General features: G+C 41.4%; 1 protein-coding gene and 1 long non-coding RNA gene across 12 annotated transcripts in view; both read left to right on the top strand.

The window, feature by feature from the left end:
- The window catches only part of mecom (MDS1 and EVI1 complex locus), a 637,277-nt gene that overhangs the window by 406,140 nt on the left and 212,659 nt on the right, over positions 1-18,478 (top strand). The window lies entirely within an intron of this gene.
- The window catches only part of LOC138742621 (uncharacterized), a 116,069-nt gene that overhangs the window by 93,626 nt on the left and 3,965 nt on the right, over positions 1-18,478 (top strand). Inside the window, exon 3 of the long non-coding RNA XR_011344286.1 lies at positions 8,623-8,740. This is a non-coding gene — a long non-coding RNA (uncharacterized lncRNA). The remainder of the gene's footprint in view (positions 1-8,622; positions 8,741-18,478) is intronic.

Raw genomic sequence — 18,478 nt, 5'->3', positions numbered from 1 at the left:
TTTGAGGTGAAATTCTTGTAAGGATTTTTCACTTTTTTACACACACACACATACAAATGCCTTTTCTATGATGGACAAGGCACATAATCAAATTCAGTGACAAAACCTCATGAGTTCCCCCCCCCCCCCCCCCCCCCGCCCCACCACCGACCAAACAGGGTCACTGTTTTTCTGATGGAACAGGGAGCTGTTCACCAGTGTCAGTAGGGAGGGTAGAGAAAGAAATTTATCTGGTCACCAACTTATGTGCCTGGTTTCTCCAGCTTGGCTGGCAAATGTGAGCATCCTTACCACCAACATCTGCAACCAGGCAGTGCAAGGTCATCCATCAGGTGCCAGAGCCCTCTCTTGGCTTGAGCATCCAATGCCTTGGCCTCATGCTTCGGCACTCCCTAAGCACAGCACCCAGATGGCTTTTGCCATGCTATCCCGTGATGAGGCAGGGGACAGGCTGACAGACGTGTACCCAGGGTGCCTCTTTTTCCTGGGCTGTCGTCCAACACCAGGATGCTGTTCATGCTCGCATTCGCATTCTCTTTAAACAGGTGCCACAAGTGCCTGCATTGGATCCCTGTAACAATAATCAGGAAGAGTCGGGACTGAAAGTTAGCTAATTTGTGATTTTAAATAAAAGCTCCTGAAGCCCCCATCTATGAGGTAATGGGTGGGCTGGGGTGATGCTGTCATTGTCAAGCAAAACAAAATATATACAATGTTTCTTTCTAGAGTGTGATCTATAACATTATAACTATGATTTGTAACATTATAATTAAAAGCTGAAACTACAGTACAATTTCCTGAGTGTACTAAGATGATACATTATGCAGAGTAGCTCATAATGCCACAGCTCAGGATGCCATTTAAAAAAGGTCCATTGCAAAGGCTGGACTTAGAAGGTGCATAACAAAGGATATACCCCTGTATAAGATGGAATGTCCAATGATAATGTTTGCATGGCCACAGCTGTTGCCTGTCTTGCTGAAAATTCTGTGCATAATAGGTGACAAAAGCTGTCTGTTCCTTGTTGGTTGCTGTAAAAGTGCTAGCTAAAATCAGTGATGGATCACAGCAGTCTGTTGAGATGAGCATTTCGAAGAACCTCACATTGAGAAGAGGAACAGCTTGAAGGGTACTCTTCTTCTATGTTGGGGGAGGGAGGTGATTTGGGAGAAAGCTCAGAAGATCAATTAGACTGGGCCCACTTCCAGTGGGGCAGGGCCAGAGGAGAGGCTGGTCCAGGTCAGAGTGAACTGTGCACTGGAAGCTCCACCCCCATGGGCTCCCCCTCCCCTGCAATGCTCTCTCCAGAGAGCACACATATCTCTGTAAGTCACCAGCAGGGTGACATCTCCACACTTCCCCTCTGCCCTGAAAATTTGAGAGGGAGCTCTCCACTTTGTGTATTCCAAACCCTCCAAGAGGATAATGGCTTCCCAGATGCCCTTACCATTTGCCAATCCCATGAAGGGCGAGACCACCCTTCTTAGGTTGGGGCATGCAGTGGTGACTAAATAGCCTGCCAAGGCACCAGTCACCTTTGTGGTCCCTGGGAGGTGGTGCTTATGGGCACCCCCATAGATACCCACAATCAGTGCCTGTTCCCTAACACCCTGCATCCCAATGCCACCGGTGTGTCGGCTCCATTCTAGGAGGGCAGGAAATCTTGCCCAGACCACAGTCACCACCCATTCCCACAATGTGGTGCCATCATCAACCACTTCTGGTGACTCCCGCAAGGTGTTGCCAGTCATCTATTGGTCAGACAGACCAGGGCACTCAATTCCTGATGAGCGAGAATGGAATTGGAAGCTCCCTTATTTCCCAAATGAAGCAGCAACATGGCTAAGTGTTTGCCTGGCTGCTGGTGGTATCGGTCCCTTTGCCCGGTTTTCCCCTTAGCAGAGTATTCTGGGACTCTATTAGCTCACAGTGATTACCTACATGCCCACCTGAGATCCACCATTTTTGGCTACCTCCCCATTTTGGAGGGTCGGCAGGGTGCCCTTGTGGCAGACCTGCAACCGCATTGTCACTGGTCAGGCTTATAAAGGCTTGGACATGCATGGAAGTGGAAGAGTGTCATGGGACTCAGTTTCCTCAGGGTTATCACCATCCATCCACACATACCCATCCCCCAAACACATGTTTTGTCCCCTTCTCCTGCAGGACAATGGCTTGGACTTTTCCTGAGTTAAGCTGTGAGCCAGACCAGTGAGCTGCTTGCAGTTTCAATAATCTTCGAAGCTGCCGCCACGATTTTAATTTCTAAGTTGGTCGCTTACCCTTGGGCAATTTACACTGTCTCTTACAGTTCACAATAGTCATGTTGCAGGGATTCTATCTCCCTATCTTTCTGAGTGCCCTGATTACTTATCAACAACCATAGGGCTCCCCCACCACTCCTCTCAGCCTCAGGAAACCCCAGTAACTCCAGGTGGGAGACCACATGGTGCCCTATCTTCTCTCTGTGGGGGTCCAACCTGTCGATCTAATCAATTGGCATGGCCTGTGAGCCACGCTGCCAAACTGCTGAATCCCTGGCGATCATTGGTCCAGCCAGGGATTTTATAATCTGACCCCAGGGGTCCCTTCTCTATCTATGGGTTGCCTCCTGCTGCCACCATTGGTAAGCAGGTACACAATAACACATGCAAGCGACAGGACGCCCCCACACTTACACACACACACACACACACACACACACACACACACACACACACACACACACACACACACACACACACACACACACACACACACACACACACACACACACAGAAACTTGTCAATATGATCTCTCACATAGTAAATACGATTTTCCACTCCCACTTAGTTAAGACTCCACTTGTGTCCAGCCAAAACTCTTTGAACCCTGCTCGAAGTGCCACTTGTCGTGTTGGGAACAGTATCAGGTTCAGTGAGTTAACAGAGAGACAAGTCTGGACACAAATGTAACAATCACACATAACATTTACACAACAGCAAATTGTGCACTAATGAGTGGCCAGAGTCCAACCTTAATTGACAGGTGATGTGTCTTCTGAATAAGTTTCAGATGGGGAGGACTCATGACCACCTGCAAAACACACCTACCAGACAAGCAGGGAGGCCATGTTACCTCCACACACAACAGACTGTTTGTTTTGAATTTATTTCACAATATTGCACTCATTAAAAAAAGTGTTGTTTCACTGTATCAAGAGATCAACATTTACCACAAGTCAAGACACTTTTAAAAATCAGTGAAAGCCATCAATTGATTAGAAAAATACTACAGAAGCTAGGTTGTAATTTGGGAAGAAATTGAGTAAGACCATGGCATTGGTTAGCATAGCAGTTAATGCAATGCCGTTACAGCACCAGCGATCTGGGCTCAAATCCGAGGCTGTCTGAAAGGAGTTTGTACATTCTCCCCATGTCTGCATGGATTTCCTCCAGATACTCCCATTTCTTCCTACCCATCAAAACATACAGGATTAACCATATAACCGTTTACAGCGCGGAAACAGGCCATGTCGGCCCTTCAAGTCTGTACCGGTTCACTTGAACAACTCCACTAGCTCCTCCGCAAACTCCTGAGGAAGTAGAGGCTCTTTCCCTTATTGCTTCTATCCATCTCCAGGAACTGCCGAGTGCTTTACTGCCCCAAAAATTCTGGTTGTGGGGAGGCACGACGTGGCAGGGACTTGTGGCAGACACTTTGCACAGGCCAGGTTCCTCAGGCAAGAAAAAGTGTTTAGACCAACTTTTCTTCAAGTGGATACAAATACTTCATCTTTCATTGTGTTTATTTTAATAAAGAGAAATTATAACCAGGTTGTCACAAAAAAAAGTGGATACAAATACTGCGAGAATCCCTTCCCCCGGCATTCACCTTTAGCTCGCGAAAGGGGCCGACTTCGCCACTGGAAAAAGTTGGCAGCAAGAAGACCCGTTCCCTCGGCACCAGATTGGATTATTGCGCTCAAGTGTCTGCACATTTTGAACCAAATGAGCATGGTATTGATTCCCGGCTGCCCAATTTGGCTGAGGAGATTCAGGAATCGCCGAACACCTGGCCCAGCGATGCCACAACAAATCCAGCTGCTCGCTCCAGTTTCCCAGTAATTGTGCAGCACTGGCTCATGGGCCAGAAGGCTCTGCTTCCATGCTGTATGAGTACAAAAATCTAGCTGAAACTCAATGGTATTTAGAAGAATGAGAAATGATTGCATCTGAGAGGGATTATTAGGCTAGTTGGAGAGGAGCTGTTAGCTCAGGCTGAGGAGTCAAGGATAGGGGGGATTTGTATCATATAAAGAGGTGGGTCATGAAAGGTTAGCATGAGGGGAAAACCCTTCACTCAAATATTGTAGATCTTCAGAATTTTCTGCCCCATTGATAGTGGGGCACTAAACCACTAAAGAGAATGCAGGAACAGGTTGAATGGGCTGTGTGGCATCTCCAGCTTTTAATTGTTATGCTATTAATGAGAAGAAAAAATATGAGTATGACAAGAGATGAAGAGGGATGTGGGGATTCTTTTGGCAGAACTCTTCTGAAGAGTGATTTCCATCAAAGCATTCACCAGCTTCTCTCAATCTAGATGTTGATCTGCCTGCTGTTAATTTTAATTTTAAAGGTCTAGTTAGCAGATCTGCTTTGAAATGTGAAGGTGTAATATGGGAAAAAAAAGTCATATCACAACCCTCTATTTTGTGCAAGGAATCCCAAAATATTCTCTTCTTGATTACAGGAAACAATGGTGACAGAGCATCATGTGTTCCTTGTGTAGACAATTGTACTCATGGCTGATTCATCCCAACAGAATGTATATCAGTGGCAGATGAGCAGATGGTATTGAGGTTATTGTTTAAATCAGGAAGGATCAGTCAGATATTGTGTAAGAAAATCCTTGCATGGATCTAAATTAAGAACAAGTTCCCTTCCAGCTGCGAAATGGAGAGCTGAATTGACAGAGTTAAGTGATGATCGTGTCATATTTATAGATCTCAAAAGACATCTGTATTTTATTTTTGACCTATTTTTCCGTGCATTTTTCATTGTTTATTGTTTACCATTGAATAATTGTCTTCATTATAGAATGGCAAGGATTATCTCAGCAGTTGAGATGGAAAATATTACGTGTTGTCTGTCCATTGCAGCACCTGTGCATCCTGTGGTCGACAGCAGGGTGGGTTGAGTTGATGGCCATTGCAAAGGAAGGGAAAGGCCTGATATATCCATATGAAAATTGTTAGTGTCTGTGGAAATATTTGACCAGAAGGTAGATTTCGCCCTCATGAGGTTTGCTGAATACATCCTTCATGAAATGCTAATACCCAGAACAGAATGCCATAAGCTTTTACCAGAACGTTTGCATACAAAAGCTCACAAGTGTCATAACACAACTGCATTGGCCACGAAGGGGCCAGACTTTATAGAAAAAGCACAATGCCAGAGGAGGTCTGCAGGTCAGAAGGTGCACTTTGTAAAGCAAAGATAAAGATATTTATGAAGGCTTGAACCCTTCATAATGGTATGAGCAAAATGCAGGCATGCACCAGTTTGGGCACCTGCCTACGTTTTGCTCATTCCTTGATGAAGTACTCAAGCCTGAAACATTGATTATCCATTTTTAATCATTGCTGCATAATGTACACAGTTTGACCTGTTGAGTTTCTCCAGCATTCTGTTTTTACTTCAGTCATGGTGTCTGCAGACTTTTGTGCTTTACTCCAGACTTTATAGACCCTATCTCCATGACAGGCATAAATTAGGTTGGCAAGGATGTGGGGGGACAGTGTGGTGGAAGGGGAAAGCCATCTCTGGTGTATGAGTGGGTAACTCTCACATGATCCCGTGGAGTGATGCTGTAGCACATCTCTGGAAGCCCACCCACCTCCAAGTCTGACCTCCTGTGCTCTGTGTGTGTATTTTGCACATCCTCACTGAGACTGCACAGTTTCTTCCCACGTGTCAAAAACACCATGACTGGGTGCTACCTGTACATTATCTTTTGTATCGACAATTCTAGGAAGCATCTAGAGGATGGGGTATTGTGTATGAGAATAATAAGTAGAGGAATGGGGTTGCTCTGACAGCTAGCATTGACATGGTTGGCCTGAATGGCTATCTTCCATGTCATGAGAAAATTGATCAAATCCTGTGCTGCGAACTGCCTCTTGCTGTTATATTGGCAGATCAGTTTAGCAGGCATTGCAATATAGTGCACAGAGGTGCACAGCATCGAAGTGCTGTGATCATTAGGGAAACACAACAAAATATTAGTGTGTCTATACTGTATGTGTAAAAAAACACCGAGTCTGGCAGATTCCAAGTTAAGTATCAATGTCACTTTGGGCAACATTTAACTCGCATCCCTTTGCCAATCGTCTATGGGTTTGCGGCTTGTTTTTTTTTCCAGAATGGATAAACTAAGCTCTAAATTGCATCCCTATGCACCATTTTGACTGCTACACTAGTGATTGCATTAGTTGGTGCACAAATGAATCACAATTGGAAGTGCCTGAGCCAGTGTCCCAGTGATATTCCCAGGGAAAATCTTTAGTGTGATATGACCATAAAAATACACGCACAAGTGAATCCAAAGAAGTTGGAAACAAAGTTTGATCCAAGTTTAACTGCTCAGCATGGCATTCAGTTGTGCCTGCCTTTGGTTAGGCTTGCCCCTATACCCTTCTGCTCAAGAAAAATGGCCCGCACAGTTGCTGAACATGAGCAGCAAGGGATTCAGACTCTTGGAAGGGGATCCAGCAGGATATCTCCTTGACTGAGGAGATTTAAATATTGAGAAATTAACTGCAGAAAAGTTAAAATGGATTGGGGAATTTTAAAAAAGTAAATTAATCAAATCAAATAGATAACATATATATGGTTAGTTTCGAAAAGTGACGTATAAAAAAATTGATATTTTTAAATCTCCTGTGGTAATTCCCATGGCAAACAAGATTCCACTGTTAGACAATTAATTGTGATTAAGGCTGATCACACCATAAAGAGGACACTTAAAACATGTAGTCACTAAATCTGTGGTAGTTTCAGTTTGCATCCACCAGACAAAGACAGCCACCACTCCGTTCAATGCACTTCTGCAGTGAGGCAGATTGCAGAGGGCCATTTACTCAAAGCCACCAGTGGAATGGCACAACTATCTCAGTTATTGTGGGAATATTCTGCACCTCCCTGAAAGAATCTGCCACATTTGGACAAAAAAAAATAATGAATGTGAATATTTATGGTCAGTAAAATTACTTCCATTGTAACAACTTTTTAAAAAAATATAAACTATTTCTCATTTAAAGATTTTTCCTCATTCCAGTAAGTTGAGCTCAATGATTTCCCCTCATCACCTCCCCCATGCATTAACACCACCATCCCCAAGGATTGAACACAATAATGTCTGCTTGTCTAGTGTCTGGTTCAGAAGATGGATGAGTGACTCCCTCACAACTTTCTTTCTTACTGCTGACCAGACTGACTGTCAAGAAGCCCCCAGGACTTTGTGTGTGTGTGTGTGTGTGTGTTTGTGTGTGTGTGTGTTTGTGTGTGTGTGTGTGTGTGTGTGTGTGTGTATGTGTGTGTGTGTGTGTGTGTGTGTGTGTGTGTGTGAGAGAGAGACACACAGAGAGAGAGACTAGGAAGTCTTTATTCATTGGCCTTGCTTCTTCCCTTACATTGAGTGATAAGAGATTTAAATTTTTCTACTGTTTAAATTGCACAGGATCAAATTTCATGTGAAAATATTTTTTTTTGTTGTGCCGATTGGATGCCTCTTCATGCTGGTTTGTGGAGTGCTGTTTTTTTTTTCCACAACTGATTGCAGAATATTTAGAGCAACTTTAACCTAACCCTAATTTAGTTTGCAGAAAATTGGCATGCAGGTCATAGGCTACATCTTTCATCACAACATGTACTGAAATGTTATTCCATATCCCATCATGATTGTTTCAATTCTTTAATTTAATGTCATTCAATGTCAGTTGTTTAAAAAGATGAATGTAGTGAGGAACCTGAAGTATTTAATGAAAATACAAGCTGTATGTCCTTATCTTTGCTGGTATATTGACTGGTATCTATAAAGATGCTTAGAGCAAACAGTTTGTGGCCAGCTCAAGAAATTATATTCGAGGCACTCCACCGAGACATTCAGCAATGTATGAGTCATTGCGTCCAACCAAATAGTTCTTGCATTTCAAATCCTTTCTCTCTGAGAATTTTATGGCTGAGTGGGTTTTAGTAGTTGGGTTAGTGGGGTAATGAAGTTTGTTAGGCATTTCAAGCTTGGGAAGGGGACAAGGGAGAGAGCATGGATTGGGAGATGGAATGTGAGTTCAGTTAGTACTTATATGGGAGTCTCCGCTGCCCAGACAGGCCACTGCGATATTTGGCCGTGGGCATCTTAACGATGTGGAAGATCCAGATCATAAATCAAACACTTGGTCCTTTCCAACTTTTAGTGGAATTTGATTTTTCATTGACGTTGCAGTGCACGGGACACCATACTTTACAATAATTCTTCTTCTGCAATATAATCAGTTCTATGTTCCACATATCGTCACTGATTCTCCCTCCATTCACCTTTGTAAATGGGAATCAGTTGCAATATTTTTTTATCTGCAGATCATCCAATTGCTCTTTGGGAAAATGAAGCCTTTGAAGTTCTTTCATAAAAAAGTTTAGAAGGATCTCAAATTCCATTCAAGATATAGATGAGAGTCCTGAAGATGAGCTGGAGAAGGTAAATCATCTAGGGTTGCATTGGACATGTGTATCAGCAAATTATTATGTAAATTCAGTAACTGTATGAGGTGAATGCCATCCAATTACTGAGTGAATGCGCCACAGGGTAACTGTGAAGTATTATATCCCCTCGGGTGCCAACTAATCAATCTGGTGAAAGCTCAGCAACCTGCACATTAACTCCATTTTTTTTTCTCTCTCCATAGATGCAGTTTGGCCTATTGAGTTTTTTTTCAGCATTCTCTTTTATTTCAGATTTCCAGCAACTCCTGTGATGTGAAAGTCACAGCTCCTAATGTTTTCTCTCTTTTTCTCCCCTCGTCTCATCCATCTCCTTTTATTTTGCTCTCTCCATGGAGAACAGTTATCATGCCTTCAACACCCTCTCACCTGGCACTGCTACTGTTCATGTTAATTCGATCTCTCTTGCTTTCTAGCCACCTTTCATGCTCACATTATTATATCCCCATTCCCCTTCTCTGCAACTTAAAACATTCAATTTCTTATGTTTCCTAGGTCTGGTGAAAGGTAATCACCCAGAACCATTAACTCTGTTCCTCTCTTCTGATTCTTCCCAATATTTTCTCTTTTCATTTCAGAGATCCAGCATCATTGTTTGCATTTTAATAATGAAGGGAACCCCTTAGATGTGTTTAATCAGTGAGACTAGTGGGAAAAAAAATGTTTGAAATTTCTCCAAATTAATTTGTTACAGGAGTAAGTAATGCAATGTGAATGGGATTTGTCAGTTTTCTACACTATTATTCTAAGAAGCAAATTCTCTGGGTAAATGGGTAAAAAATACGGTGGTTTAAAATCGGTGGGCCTCACCGTTAGTTCTCCATTCACGCAACAAGCAATATCAAGCAACTGGGAAACTCACTTAGACATCTACCATCCCTGTATATCAGATTTCAGGAGGTTCTACTGTATTAGTATCACTCTCAGGAAGCTTGGACATGAAGTACCACAGCTTTTTTTTTTATCAGTCTGTCCTATTAATCAGTGTTTCATGCTAGGGTTGCTATTCATTCACAAGGTAATATGGCTTGAGTTTGCACATGTTATGGACAAATCAGTGTTGTGGTGGCGGCTTCTTCTCTGACTAACTTTTCTTTCCCTTAGTCATTCTGTGGCTATGGAAGTCCATTGCAATGCTTCAAAATGAAGAGTAAACCACATTGGTGGGTCTAGAACCACATCCACATTAATTTGTGTAATCACAGCAGATTTCATTCTCTGAAGGACATTAGTGAATTAGGTGGGCTTTTTCATGGCCATCATTACTGACCCCAGTTCATAAGAAAAAATATCCAGATTTATTCCGCACTTAAGATGCCGCGTTCCAAATGTATGTCTCTGAATCAATGACACAAGTGTCATTGATTAATGTTGGCTAACCCTAACCTGACTGCATCTTCCTATTGTATCTGTGTATGTGATACTACTTTCGGCAACTGAAAATTATTTCTTCGAATTAAGAAGCGTGGTTTTACTGTAAATTTTACTTGAAATTTTTCTTTGGTGCAAAAGGCCTCCTGAAAGATGTTATTTTATGAATTCTCCACTAGATGACAGATTAACTTTTAAATAACATGTCAAGAATATATCATGTGAAGTAAAAATATCTGATGTGGGACAAATGAGAGAAAAAGAAAATCTGATGTTTTGGGTTGGAATCTTTCATCATTCTTTTTCTACCACTGATGCTCCTTGATCTGCTAAGTTCTTCCAGCAGATTGGTTTTTATGGTGTAATATAGTTAGAAGGTGTGAATTCATCTGAGCCACAAGATTAGAGGTAGAACCTCTAATTAGATTACAACCCTAACGTGCTGCAGGTTCCAGCATGGGTCTCCATATAATTATGTGGCTTCATTTGGCTTTGTTTATGGGATCACATAGGCCTTACGAACAGAGAAAAGTGAGGTAACATTTGAAACTGTGCAAAACTGACAATATCCTGTTTTGAGCACCAAATCTACAGTAAAAGCATTAAGTAACCTCATGATAAAAAGTTAATAAATAACTTTCTAAAGTCTGGTTACACATTACTGAAGTCATATAAATTTTAAAAAATCCAAGAAAGGGCTCAGGCCTAAAATGTTGGTAATATTTCTTAACCTTCTATGGATGTTGCTGTGTGTGTTTACACCAATAACTGGCACAGGATTGGCAGTAATTTAGTGGTTATGCCAGGCTGAGCGTTCAGGAGCTACCTAAAAACCTATTCTCACTCATTGACCATAAACGTGAATGTCTAGTGGAGTGGTGTGTGTGATGATCTTAATGTCTGATTTCCTCAAGATTGTTGTCAAAACTCCAATCACTGTCCTTGCTGAAGCCAGGTGACTGAACATAGCAGAGTGGGAATTGAACTCTTTGCTAGGATTATCAACAATCAGTTCCCTATGTTACATGAATAATCACACCAGGTCATTAGACCAATCTGTGATTATGAAAGGCACTATATAAATGTAAGTTCTTTATTTGCTTCAATTATTTACACAATCAATTGTAAGGTGCAACACCAAGGCAATATTTTTCTTCCAACTAAAGCCTTCTCTGTCCACAGAGAAATATATATCTATCAATAAAATATACTAATTGTTCAGTCAACTAAGGTACTTTCTGAATCCTTCCATCAATATGAACCTCTAATCTTGTGGTTTAGATGAATTCACACCTTCTAACTATATTACACCTCAAAGTTCCACTGTAAACAAGGTATATGCTATATTAGCAATTAATGAGCTTCCTTAGATAGCATCTGCTGAGTTCAATGAGGGAAATATATATTTTAGGAAAAAAACTTTGTGAGTTACTGGTATATTATAAAGCAAACAGAAAGAATCATGCTAAAATGCAGTGAACGATTTATGGCATTAGCGTCCAAATAAACGCAGAAAAGGAAAGTAGCAGATTTCCGGAGTGCACTCATTGACCTCCCATTGCACCTCTCTGTATTATGTACAGCATACATTTTCTGTAACGGGTTTTCGCTTCACTTGTTTTTGTTGCAAACTTGAGCACTATTGTTAACTACTAAAACAAAAGTTAAATTCTTGTGGTTAGACAGCCTTTGAATTAAGGCGGAAGGAATTTACTGATTGAGTTGTTAAACTGCTCCATCTTTCCATAAGCAATTGGTCTGAGTTCTGCCTCATCTGGAAACAGACCGGTTCTATCGTAACTGGAACAGGTCCTAATCTGAGGCTGCCAAATTGCTCTTCAATACCTCACCCAAACGTCCTCTGTTCATAAGTGATCCTGAACAGTGAGTGTTGGCAGTTAGTCAATTACGTTTGGCATCACAGCTAAGCTCACTCCTGTCTTCATTTATACATGAACACATTCAAGCATAAGGTCACCACATAGTGACAAAGAACATTTGTATTTGCTGATCAATGCTTTTCCTCAACTTCTATTGAGTTGAGTAATATCATAATTAGAAAATAAAGATACATAATTAATGCTTCATAATTGTAAGGAACAGATGATAAAATAATCAGGGCTGAGCTGATTAAACCCAGGGTTAAAATTCACCATGGACAGTAGCATAAAATTAGTCAAATCCTTTTTTTGCATTCTGCCCATTTTTCCTTTTAATGTTTTTCGAAATTGTTTCATTTATTGACACCTTGATTCCAACATGTAAATGTTTATTTACTTTAATGGAAGAGAATGTGAGATAGTGTTTGTAATAGTCATTGAGGTGTCTAGTATTAAAAGCGTCATTCAGTCCAGCATCTGCACTAATCCCATCTCCCAGCACTTATATAACCATATAGAGCACAGAACAGGTCAGTTTGGCCCTACTAAGTCCATGCCGGAACAAATCCCCACCCTCCTAGTCCCACTGAATATAACCCTTCTATGCCTCACCAATTCAAGCGCTTATCTGGACACTTCTTAAATGCTGTAGTGATGCTCCCCTTCCGCCTCAAGTATAACTACTCCCTATCAGGTGAATCACCTTCTCCAGTCCTATCACATCTTATTTGGCAGCCAGACCTATGCATATTTCTCAGACTGAGGTCTAAGACCTTTAGAAAGTTGGAGCATTAACTCTCTGCTCTTGCATTTGTCGACCTGACTGATGAAAGGAAGTATCTCATTTACCTTTTTGATCATGTTATCTAGTTGTGCTGCCACTTTCAACGCTCTCTGAACTCCAGGGTCCCTCTTTTTCTCAATTAACCCTATCACTCATGATTTATGTCTTAGCCTCATTTTCACTCCCAAAATGTATTACCTAATGTTTATCTGGATTAAAGTCAACCTGCCATCTATCATCCCATTTCACCCACATATCAATATTACTCTGTAGCCCTAATATTACCTTCCACACTCTTCACAACATGGCCAGCCTTCGTGTGAACTGCAAAATTATCAGTCATGTTCTTACATACATACTCAAATAACATATGTTACAAAGAGAATGGCCCAAGCCATGATCCCTGAGAAACACCACTGGTACCAGGTATTCCATCGATAAAGCAACCCCACACCATTATCTTCTGTCCCCCATTGCCAAGCCAATTTCGGATCCAGTTTCAAAAATTGCCATGGATTTCAATGGGCTCAAACTTTTTGGACTAGTCAAAAGCCTTATTAAAATCCATGTAAACCACATCTACTTCTCTGCCCTCAGCAATACATTTAGTTACCTCTTTTAAAAATTCAGTCAGATTGGTCAGCCAGGACCTGTCCTTGACAAAGCTGTGTTGGCTGTCTCTGATTAGACCTTCTTGTCCAATTGATCACTAAAGAACCACAGAATTTGCTCCAATAACTTCCCTACTACTGATGTTAACTTCACATACAGTATCTCTAATTACCAAAGTTTTCCCTACTCCCCTACTAAACAGGTTCCACAATTCATCCTCCTATCAATAGGAACCTCATGTGGTGAGTGAAGATTTAAATATCTCAGTTTCAGCCTCAGAACTGTGTTTTCTTGCCTCCCACAGCAGCCTGGGATAGATCACATCAAGATCTGAAGATGTAGCCACCTTTATACTAACAAAAAAATCAAGTGCTCCCCCTTTATTTACTGAGATTTGCACTAGAATCTCATCTTCACTCAACAGTCTGTTTCCTTTGTGAATGCTGATGAACAGTATTCATTTTGGAACATATCTCTACCTTCCGAATCCATTACAGTTTGGTGCTGTTGTCTCTAATGGGCCCTTTTCTTCCCTGGTTATTCTTTTGCCTTTAATATTCTTATAGAATGCCTTTGGATTAACCATAATCATACTTGTCAAGTATTAGCTGCAAAGTTCCTGATGTCAATCACACAGCAGGCCAAGTTAATATCACCCTTATTCTTTAACTCAGCCATCTTTAAACTATCCAGTGTTCCTTGAGGTTTGTCATCCTTGGATGCTCTGCATTAAATAATAAATTCTATGTGCAAATCTTCATTTCATTCAGGATAATAGACACACTAAATTTCTCACCTGGATAAGTCTTTGAATCAAAGGAGCGGGGCCAAAACATAATGGTTTTGTTCCACTTTAATTACTCAAATGATACACAGTCAGATATCAGATCAGTTACTATTTATTATCATGCAATAAAACAGAAAGGTAATATAGTCCTCCATGAGGCAAAGATTCGCCATTAGCCTTAGCATTATCCGGTGCCCCTTACAGTCAGAGAATGAGAAGCAAAGAGAGTTCCCTAGAGTCACCAAGTGTCCATGGATTCGCCTCCAGTCCTCCCGCAGCCTCTGCAGTCAAAGAAGACTCCAGTTCAGTTCAAACGATCAGCAATTGAACCCATCAGCCACCCGAGTCCTCTGACATGATGAGGAAGCCTTCATCACCCAAGCCGTTTGGGAGCCCTTCTTGACCTATGCATCCTCTTGAATCCTGGTCCCGATACCAGGTTTCCATACCAGTTTCCATCGCCCTGCAGCCTAGTGTGAGTCCTCTGACCTCAGGTCACCAGCAGCATCACCAATAACTCACCATCTGTGTGTATTCTTCAGCTGTAGAGTCCCTTGCTAGTCCGCCATTGTGGTCACTGTCCTTAGTGTTCATCTCCTCCTTCTTAACAGGGACTGTTCTTCCAGATTCCTGGTGTCCTGCCTCAGTCTGTTGCTCCCTGGAGTCTACAACCCCTTACGGCTGCTGCCGAATGCAGGAGCCGCCATCATGGGTCAAGATCTCATCGTGGCAGGATTTTAAATAAAACACCATTGGCTCCTTTAACAGACCATTTAAAGGCTGTGCAAAACTATTGACAATCAGAGTGGGTGGTAGTTCCCCACAGAAGAGCACTGTCTCTCCACTCTTCGCTCTCCCTGGATCCACACCAGCCTTCCCAGCAGCTCCTGTTGCCCTGGTATTTTTAATTGTTGCCTTATTTATCTGATTATATTCTATTAATGCTTTTTGAGTTGTATTGCCTGGATAGTACACAAATTGAAGTGTCTTACTGTATTTCGATACATGTGACAATAAAACAATTAATTCATTCAATGGATCTTAAACTCTTACAGTTGTAAGTAAGGTTTAAGAATTACAAGATCTGTTAGATCATGGAGGTTTGAAGAAGACCGCAGAGCCCACCTCACTGACAAAAGACAAAGGAGGAAAAACCCAACACCCAACCCCAACCCACCAATTTTCCCCTGCAGCCGCTGCAACCGTGTCGGCCTGTCCCGCATCGGACTTGTCAGCCACAATCGAGCCTGCAGCTGACGTGGACTTTTACCCCCTCCATAAATCTTCGTCCGCGAAGCCAAGCCAAAGAAAGCAGATTGGACTATCATCTCCCCTTACATTATACACACACACTCTTCTCTACCTTATCTCTATGCCCAAGGGCATTCAGTCACTAATGTGAATTGCCATTTAATGAGGAAAAAGTTGGTGGCAAAATAATGTAGTGAAAGTAGGCAACACAGGAACAACATCAATTATCCCTTAATTGACAATAAACAATTGAGCTACATAAAAGTGGATCTCCTCTCCTCACACCCCTTATCAAACAATTAAAGCCTTGAAGTCCACATGTCACTGGACAAACAGCCAGCAGGGAGCCTCCACAGCAGTAGTATCAGTAAATAAACCATTCACTCAAATGAACCTTACACTCCTCAGTTTAAACAGATAACAAGTCATCTGCATTGAGTGACAAGGGATGTTGGGAGGATTTAAAGGTTTGTTTCTTTTCTTTGGCTTGGCTTCGCGGACGAAGATTTATGGAGGGGGTAAAAAGTCCACGTCAGCTGCAGGCTCGTTTGTGGCTGACAAGTCCGATGCGGGACAGGTTTGTTTAGCAAACCATTAATTGCATTGGAAGATTAAACAAGATATTGGCTATTGTCATTACACAAGATAATAAATATCCAACAGAATAATCCTCCACACTCACATTCTGAATTTAGTTTGTCTTCCCAGAGATTGTTGCTATAAAAAAGAGCCAATTTCCCTACATAGTGGAAAAAAAGAGAATCATGTCTAGCAATCCCAGTTAGCTCTGGAATGTTCAAGGAGTGATTCAGTCAATGAAGGTTTCACAGCTTAGAATTTTTCTTCTTGGTTGGCAAAGAAATAAATAAATAACACGAGTGAAGGGCTTTCCAAAGTTAAATGAATAACTTAGCAGACAGAACCAGCTGAAATTTTGTTTGAATTACCTAATGTTTCATGAAAATGAAATTTAAAAAACTGTAAATTAATGGAAAACTAGATTCCAGTCCTTGTATTCCAATAATGCAGATGATGAGGGAACATACATCAGGATATGTCCATTTATTTTTGACAGAAAGCTAACCTCGGTACACTTATTAAACTCTACATGAGACAAACGATAATGTGATACTGGGCTGCAAACGGAATGACCTGTCACCTAAAAGCTGTTCCACCAAGTCATCAATCCTTTTTAAGCCACAATGTGGATGATAAAAACCTGCCTTTCAGGAAGAGAATGTGGCAGCCCTTTACTTGAGATGACGGGTTTCCCAAGCAGAAGCAAAAAACACATTTTGAGAGTGCTTTCATCTAAACAAGTGAAGAAGGGAAAAGGAAAGCAGTTTTTGTGTAAAACAAGACCCACTAATGTGGGATGGAGTCATACAGCTCCAAACGTGATGGACAGAATTATCTTTGAAGAATTACCTCATATCTGACACAGTTTTACTCCTGACAAGCTAAGACCAGCTGCTTTCAATAGGATTCTCTCCCTATAAGATATTAAGGCTCATATTTTGTGGCTTAGCTGGAAAAAATGTACCAACAGTAAACTGTGTCATTGTAACAGAATCCAAAAAAATGCAGGTCTTCAAATTGGGGATGGTCTCCAATTAAAAACTGAACATATGAAGTGCAAGATATCTAATGCTGATATAAACGTCAGCTGTTGAATCTTGGAACATATGGTCTTCCTTCCCAAGTTCCCTTTCCACCCCCTCATCCATTTAGATTACTCCCTATGCCTCACCTATGCAAAGCAACCATGTCCCCAATTTAGGGAGGCCCAGCAGCAGATGGAAATTTGACTTGAATGAAAGCGTGGCCATTAACATCCTTCGTTGTCTCCTTGTTGTTCACAAAAGCAATGTGGTCAGTCTGCACGGAGATATTCCTTTACTATCGGCTGAGCCCAACAAGATATAGTCCTTTTTCTCCCCCCTGTCTCAATGAAGCATTCGTGCAGGCTCTAAGGGCCTCTTTAACTGGACTCCTTTAAGGTTTGATGGATTTTTAGGCTTTAAAGACTAGACATATGGCACTTTAAGGCTAAAAAAAAACCTAACGAGAGCTCAATTGCATTAAAGTTTCTTTGAATTCCCCAAAACCTGTTGATGGTATCCTGGAGGAGGAGGAAAACTTAAGTTAGTCTTGTTAAAAAAGACTAAATCAAACTTGAATTAATATGAAAGAGAAATTCAAAGGGTGGAAAATGACATCCTGCAAAATAAAACTGCACTTTTTTTTTATTGTAAAGTCCTGGTTATAATCAGTTGTCTTATTGTTTAAGATTAGTGTTGCACTTCACCAAAGTAAGCTTTATTTGTTTAATATTAAAATTTGATTTATTACCATTGTGCATGAGTGCACATGAGCAAGCACCTAGCCCAAATAGACAACCTCTCGCGCCCCCCTCTCCCCCCACCTAATCTGTGTCAGGATAAACAATTCACAGGATGACAACATTCTATTAACGGAGCATAATGTAATAAGTAAAGGAATCAATTTTTTATCTCACTTTTTCCATCTCAGTGACATCTGCGCCTTTGGTGAGACATTTGGCATAAGTGCCTTTGAAATGCTTTCCTGAACCATGAGGATAGGTTGTTAGTGGACAGAGCCCTTGACAGCATGCCATCTGTCTCTGCTCCTCCATTCTAACCTTGTCTCCCCCTGGACAGAGCAAGAACAGTGTTTCCCTGATCCTCACCTTCCATCCTGCTGGCCTCCTTTTTGGAATTTCTTCCAGGTACCACAAGTCCTACTTTTCCCTCCCCTCCCCTCTCACAATTCCACAGATACAGCCTGACCAGGTGAGTATTTCCAGCATTTTCTGTTTTTATTTCAGAATTTCAGCATCTGCAGTTTTCTGAAATAGAAGCAAAGAAATGTGACATGGAAACAGACCCTTCAGCCCACAGAGTCTATGATGATCACAATATACCAATTGACACTAATCATACATTAATCCCATTTTTATCTTCCCCTGAATTTATATCGATTCATAAGTCACAATTCCCCACTTGCCCA

Source organism: Narcine bancroftii, chromosome 9 (genome assembly GCF_036971445.1).
Source record: "Narcine bancroftii isolate sNarBan1 chromosome 9, sNarBan1.hap1, whole genome shotgun sequence".
In the NCBI taxonomy this organism is placed as follows: Eukaryota; Metazoa; Chordata; class Chondrichthyes; order Torpediniformes; family Narcinidae; genus Narcine; species Narcine bancroftii.
Note: the sequence above shows the minus strand (reverse complement) of the source record. Positions and strands in the feature narration are given on the sequence as shown.